Source organism: Oncorhynchus mykiss, chromosome 13 (genome assembly GCF_057628025.1).
Source record: "Oncorhynchus mykiss isolate SJ-2025 chromosome 13, ASM5762802v1, whole genome shotgun sequence".
NCBI lineage: Eukaryota > Metazoa > Chordata > Actinopteri > Salmoniformes > Salmonidae > Oncorhynchus > Oncorhynchus mykiss.
The window spans coordinates 76,638,686-76,645,133 of record NC_143034.1 but is presented as its reverse complement, the minus strand read 5'-3'; the positions used below and the strand labels follow the sequence as shown (position 1 = coordinate 76,645,133).

Genomic DNA, 6,448 nt, shown 5'->3' with positions numbered 1-6,448 from the left:
GCTACTTTCCACCAGGAAGCTTCCACAAGCAACTCCTCGTAGTCTCTTCAGTTCGTCTTCCAATAGTAGCGCTTTGATGAAACAGAATCCTATATCTACCCGGTTGTCATACCTATCCAGACCGTTCATTTGAGGGTCAGGGCCGAGGGGAAGGACTAGGGAGGGGTTGAGGACTGTCTGTTGAGCTCCAGTAGTAATGTGATGATCCAGCGTTACACTGCTTATACCTATCAAGACCCTTCAGATCTGCCAACACCCAAGGGTTAGTGCCAAGGTCCTTATCTTATGCTAGGTGGCGTCACTCCTACACGATGCCCCGCCCCTAAACTGACAGTCATCGCATGATATGACATAAGACAATGGGGGAGGGTTAGGGAGTGATTTGGGACTGGATGTTAGTCTGGTGAGTAGCCGATGCTATCCGTAATGCAGTCCTTAGGTCTGGAGTATCTAGGGCCGTCTCATCTCCCATCTCCGCTAGAGTAGGGTGAAGTTGCCCCTAGATGCTGATCTTGGGTCAGTTTAGTATTTTCCCCCACTACTGGTTACAGATAGGATTGAGGGAGGGGGAAATGATCCAAGATCTGTACCTAGGGGGAAACTCCTGCCCCCGGTGCCATCTCACTGACTGAATACAACCATGGCTTCAGTGTTTTCTCCACAGTATGTAGGTCATGAGGAGGACGAGGCCTGCGGACAGAGCTGCTATGACACACTGGTGGATGGTGAGGACACTCTCCAGGTTGCCGATGCGTTCCTCCATGGCACTGGTGTGGAAGTAGTCATAGACCCCGGCCCCGATGCTCCACACGGCCCACACAGCATCCACGATCAGGGGCATGGTAGGTCGTCAGAGGGGCTGAGGCTGGTGCTGAGGCTGGGGAGGGGACCCAGGGATGTCACAGGGGTGGGACTTCAGGGTTTAACCTACACCTGGGACATGGAGACGTGGAAGATCAACGATGGCTTGGGACAGGGCTGGCGTGTCAGTTCAGGGTCTCTCCAGCCTCTCCCAGGTTCCTCCTGCAGTAGTGCTGATTTATAGGCTTGGGACAGGGCTGGGGTGTCAGTTCAGGGTCTCTCCAGCCTCTCCCGGGTTCCTCCTGCAGTAGTGCTGATTTCAAGGCTTCCTCACCTGCAAAGGAACGGTTGGGAATGTAGTTTAACCAGGTTATATATAAATGCAATATTATGAATATAGAATGGAATATGAAATTCAGTTACGGTAAGTAACATAGGTAGGCTACTCTGTTGTATCTAAATGAGAACTCGCATGGTCAAAAAAGTGAAACACGCACACGTATGATCTTATAGAACACATTTCACTGCCCTGATTCAGGGAACCTGAATAATACTGTGTGTTCCACGGAACACATGTGGAACTTAGCCTGAGCTTTGAAACGAAGCTGACAACATTGTAATGTTATTGTAGCTAGCTAACAACATTGTAACTATTGTAGCTAGCTAACAACATTGTAACTATTGTAGCTAGCTAACAACATTGTAACTATTGTAGCTAGCTAACAACATTGTAACTATTGTAGCTAGCTAACAACATTGTAACTATTGTAGCTAGCTAACAACATTGTAACTATTGTAGCTAGCTAACAACATTGTAACTATTGTAGCTAGCTAACAACATTGTAACTATTGTAGCTAGCTAACAACATTGTAACTATTGTAGCTAGCTAACAACATTGTAACGTTATTATGGCTAGCTAACAACATCGTAACGTTATTATGGCTAGCTAACAACATCGTAACGTTATTATGGCTAGCTAACAACATCGTAACGTTATTATGGCTAGCTAACAACATCGTAACGTTATTATGGCTAGCTAACAACATTGTAACGTTATTATGGCTAGCTAACAACATCGTAACGTTATTATGGCTAGCTAACAACATGGTAATGGTATTGTAGCTAGCTAACATCATTGTAATGGTATTGTAGCTAGCTAACAACATTGTAATGGTATTGTAGCTAGCTAACAACATTGTAATGTTATTATGGCTAGCTAACAACATGGTAATGGTATTGTAGCTAGCTAACAACATGGTAATGTTATTGTAGCTAGCTAAGAACATTGTAATGTTATTGTAGCTAGCTAACAACATGGTAATGGTATTGTAGCTAGCTAACAACATGGTAATGGTATTGTAGCTAGCTAACAACATTGTAATGTTATTGTTGCTAGCTAACAACATTGTAATGGTATTGTAGCTAGCTAACAACATTGTAATGGTATTGTAGCTAGCTAACAACATTGTAATGGTATTGTAGCTAGCTAACAACATTGTAATGGTATTGTAGCTAGCTAACAACATGGTAATGTTATTGTAGCTAGCTAACAACATGGTAATGTTATTGTAGCTAGCTAACAACATGGTAATGTTATTGTAGCTAGCTAACAACATGGTAATGTTATTGTAGCTAGCTAACAACATGGTAATGTTATTGTAGCTAGCTAACAACATTGCAACTTGTTACAGTGCGGTGCACATATCAGACAGATAATAGTATTAGTATGTATTCGAACAAAATTCCATGAATTTGCAACTTTTGGTGACCACTTCTGACAATGACACCGGTACAGAACTGGATGTACTGTATTGATCTCATATGGTTAGCTAGCCAGCTACATCTTTGCTGAGCTAGGAACATTCCTAGGACTTACCAAAATGACCCACGCGCACAGGTTAAAATGAGCCACGCTTGCAATCTGCATCCAAGTTCTCTATCTAGCTATAAATCACATAATCGTCAACATATAACGTTTGAATGGTCGAGATACCAAACCGAGCTAGCAACATGATCCTTAGCTTAGTCACCCACTACATCCGGGTGCAGTGCTACATTCAGGAACACGTGGACAGGGCGTGTCCTAAAACAGCGTCATTTACAATCGATCACTGCTGATAATAAACACAATACGTATCGGGCATCATCATCATCATCCTATTTTGCTTTCTAGCGGCTAAAGTCACATTTTGAAAACGACCCGTGTAGCTAACTTCCAGTAGCTAGCTACCAACGTCAGTTTTAGCTAAGCTTAGCTAAGTGGTCAACTGGAAGATGACACGGTCTTGGTTTGAAGATGTATGTTTGAGATTGCGCGTCATAAAAACGTGCTACTATCAATAAATATATTTGTATCATCCATAACATTTTCCAAACAGATTCAGTCAATTGGCAGGAAAAAGGTTTGAAAACTCATATTTTTCCTTCGCACTATTACCAGGCGCGGTGGCCAAGTGGTAAGGCGTCGGTCTCGTAAACCGAAGATCGCGGGCTCGATCCCCGTCCGTGCCTCGGAAACGAAGTCCACGGTGGACACATTTTTAAAACGGGACAGTTCCAACGTGATACTTCATGGTGATATTTGATACATATTTCGAACTCAATATTAAGTTAATGCGTTGATAAAACGTTTAAATCTCAACCATGTACAATGTAAAAGTTATATGCTAAAAGACTTCTCATACATAAATGGTGTTCATCAAGACAATAAATTGTAGACATCAAGGTAAAAACAAGTTTAGAGCTAAAACAAATCTAGGAGAAATCAAAGTTAAACAGTTTAACAGCTAAAAATCTTAAACTTTTGTTTCAGACGTTTATTTTAGCACGCCCCTCCTAATGACCACCAGTCGGCGCTCCAACTACAATAGTGTGTATCGACCAGTTAAGTAGCCCACTGAGATTTTATATACAGATCAGATGAGAGATCAGCCATCATAGAATGAATGACACATGGATGAAAAAAAAACTACAACTAGACTAAGACTGAGTTCTTGTCTATCTTTGTAAATATGCATGTTTGTAAATATAGATCTTGTTTTCAATCCAATGCCGTAACAATATAGCCTGATAATATAGGCCTAAATATGTTAGGCAAATCAACGTTATAACTTTATATTTTACTCAAACTTGATAAATCCTTATGGCATACGAACACCTCGTTTTTCTGATTATTGTTTGGGAAGAGGAAGGTACAATAGTAATTTACTCCCCACACTTTTACATGCGAGAGTGCAGAGCCAAACCTTTCCATTTGGTGGCAATGGTTACTGCACGATCTCAACTGTCTCCAGGACTGTTATTCTGGATTTGCGCACGCATGGAGCTCGACATACCTACTGCCTAGTCACCACCACCTAGAATTCCATTTTAGGGAGGGCCTGAAAAGGAGGCTCGCACTATGCGGCCCACACAGCACAGCCAGAGCCACTGGGTTTGGGCTACTGTCTCTAGGTTCTGTACGGGACGATCGGTCAGTACACACGCAGAGAGAGGGAGAGAGATCAGGTGGGTTTATATTTCCCCGGGCAACGTTACTGGTCCGGGACGCACCGTAGCCTACTGCTTTTTTGTTCAGGAATACCTTTAGGAGAATATTCAACTGTCTTTGGAGCGATGGGTCTATGTTCCATGCCGATAGAGCCCATTCTGAAATCTGTTTCGTGTCTGACTGGACAATTAAACCTGCTTTTTGGAAGACAGCATATACATTTTTCCTAAAGGATTTTACTCATAACATGAACGTTGTTTGGGGATTGCGAAAGGGAACCCTGGTCGTGGGCTCTAGAACTCAACAAGTTTCCCCTCGTGTTCCAACTGTGCGCTTTGGACAGTGTGCCCAACCTGTGCAAGGATGACGCGCTCGTGGTGTGGCCGACTGTAGCTATGATCGATAGGTTTACATGATGGGTACATCTGTGAGGACGTTTTTTTTTACTGTAGTTAACTCTTTCCCTTACCCTAAATACTTTTGAGCTACAAAGAGACCAGGCCAATTTCTCTCTCAACTGAACGCTGAAGTATGAGAGCAAGACGGTTCACTTGAGGACAACAAGGTAATTTCAGTGGATAGATTAGCGTAATGCAGATTGATCATTGTCTTTGCTTCACAACAATAGTTTTATGTTCAAAGCAACTTTACAGTTTTTTTTTTTACCCATTTGGAATGAATAAATACAATCTTAGTAGTACATTAAAGTAGACAAATACATTGTCTTGGGGCTCCCGAGTGGCGAAGCGCTCTAATCCACTGCATCTCTGTGCTTGAGATGTCACTACAGACTCTGGTTTGATTCCTGGCTGTGATTGGGAGGCGCATATGAGTGGCACACAATTGGCCCAGTGTCATTGGGGTAGGCCTTCATTGTAAATAAAATATGTTTTTAACTGACTTGCCAAGTTAAATATAGGTAAAATATACAAAAATAAGGGAGGACCAAGGCACCAAGGCATTAATTAAAATGCCTTTATTTGTATAGCATGTTCAATGGAAACAACGATTAAAAACTTTGTTTAACCTTAGTTTTGAATCAGAGTTTTTAATCTTTGCATTGAATATGCTATACAAATAAAGGCATTTTAATTGAATATATGAAGAGTGACAAAATGTATCCCTTTTACCAAAGAGCACCTTCTGTCTACCAAAACTTACTATTGTCCCTTCCTTCTCTTTTCAACATTATCTATATCGTTTAATTCAGTAAATAGATCATTAGTGTGTTTCACAACTAGCCATGTTTTAGCCAATGTTCCATTGGTCCTGGTGTGTTAGAGGGTGGGTCTTTGTTGTTCCATTGGTCCTGGTGTGTTAGAGGGTGGGTCTTTGTTGTTCCATTGGTCCTGGTGTGTTAGAGGGTGGGTCTTTGTTGTTCCATTGGTCCTGGTGTGTTAGAGGGTGGGTCTTTGTTGTTCCATTGGTCCTGGTGTGTTAGAGGGTGGGTCTTTGTTGTTCCATTGGTCCTGGTGTGTTAGAGGGTGGGTCTTTGTTGGCAAGGTGAGTAGTGTTCTCTCCTCTCAACTGGCCTACAAAGTCCCAGTTTCTGGCCCACAAGATCACCCAGTTCATCTGAACCTGTAGAGCCACAATGTGACACCCCTGGAGTAGTTTAGGGGTCAAGTGCCTTGCTCGAGGGTACAACGGCAGGAGATGGTGTGGTAGGATACCTAGAATCCCACCAAATGTTTTTCCTGTCTGACATGGGATTCAGACCAGAATCCCTGTGTGTGAGCGAGCACGTAGGAGTGTGTGTGTGTGTGACTGTGTGTGTGTGTGTGAGACTGTGTGTGTGTGTATGACTGTGTGTATGACTGTGTGTGTGTGTGTGTATGACTGTGTGTGTGTGTGTATGACTGTGTGACTGTGTGTGTGTGTGTGTATGACTGTGTGTGTGTGTGTATGACTGTGTGTGTGTGTGTGTGTATGACTGTGTGTGTGTGTGTATGACTGTGTGTGTGTGTGTGTATGACTGTGTGTTTGTGTGTGTGTGTGTATGACTGTGTGTGTGTGTGACTGTGTGTGTGTGTGTGTATGACTGTGTATAACTGTGTGTGTGTGTGTGTGTGTGTGTGTGCACCCGCGTCGTGTTTCTGCTCCAGGCCCTGAATGTTTAGCTGAAAACGTCAGTGACTATATCTGTGTGTGATCCT

The 6,448-nt window shown here is 42.7% G+C and overlaps 1 long non-coding RNA gene and 1 other non-coding gene across 2 annotated transcripts; one reads left to right on the top strand and one right to left on the bottom strand.

Moving 5' to 3' along the window:
• Positions 1-399: 399 nt before the first annotated feature.
• Positions 400-3,060, bottom strand: LOC149979020 (uncharacterized). The gene is made up of 2 exons (XR_016485490.1): positions 2,679-3,060; positions 400-1,135 (listed from the first exon to the last, which is right to left on the bottom strand). It is a non-coding gene; the product is annotated as an uncharacterized LOC149979020 (long non-coding RNA).
• Positions 3,061-3,241: 181 nt separating this feature from the next.
• On the top strand, positions 3,242-3,313 carry trnat-cgu (transfer RNA threonine (anticodon CGU)). The gene has a single exon. It is a non-coding gene; the product is annotated as a tRNA-Thr (tRNA).
• Positions 3,314-6,448: the final 3,135 nt, after the last annotated feature.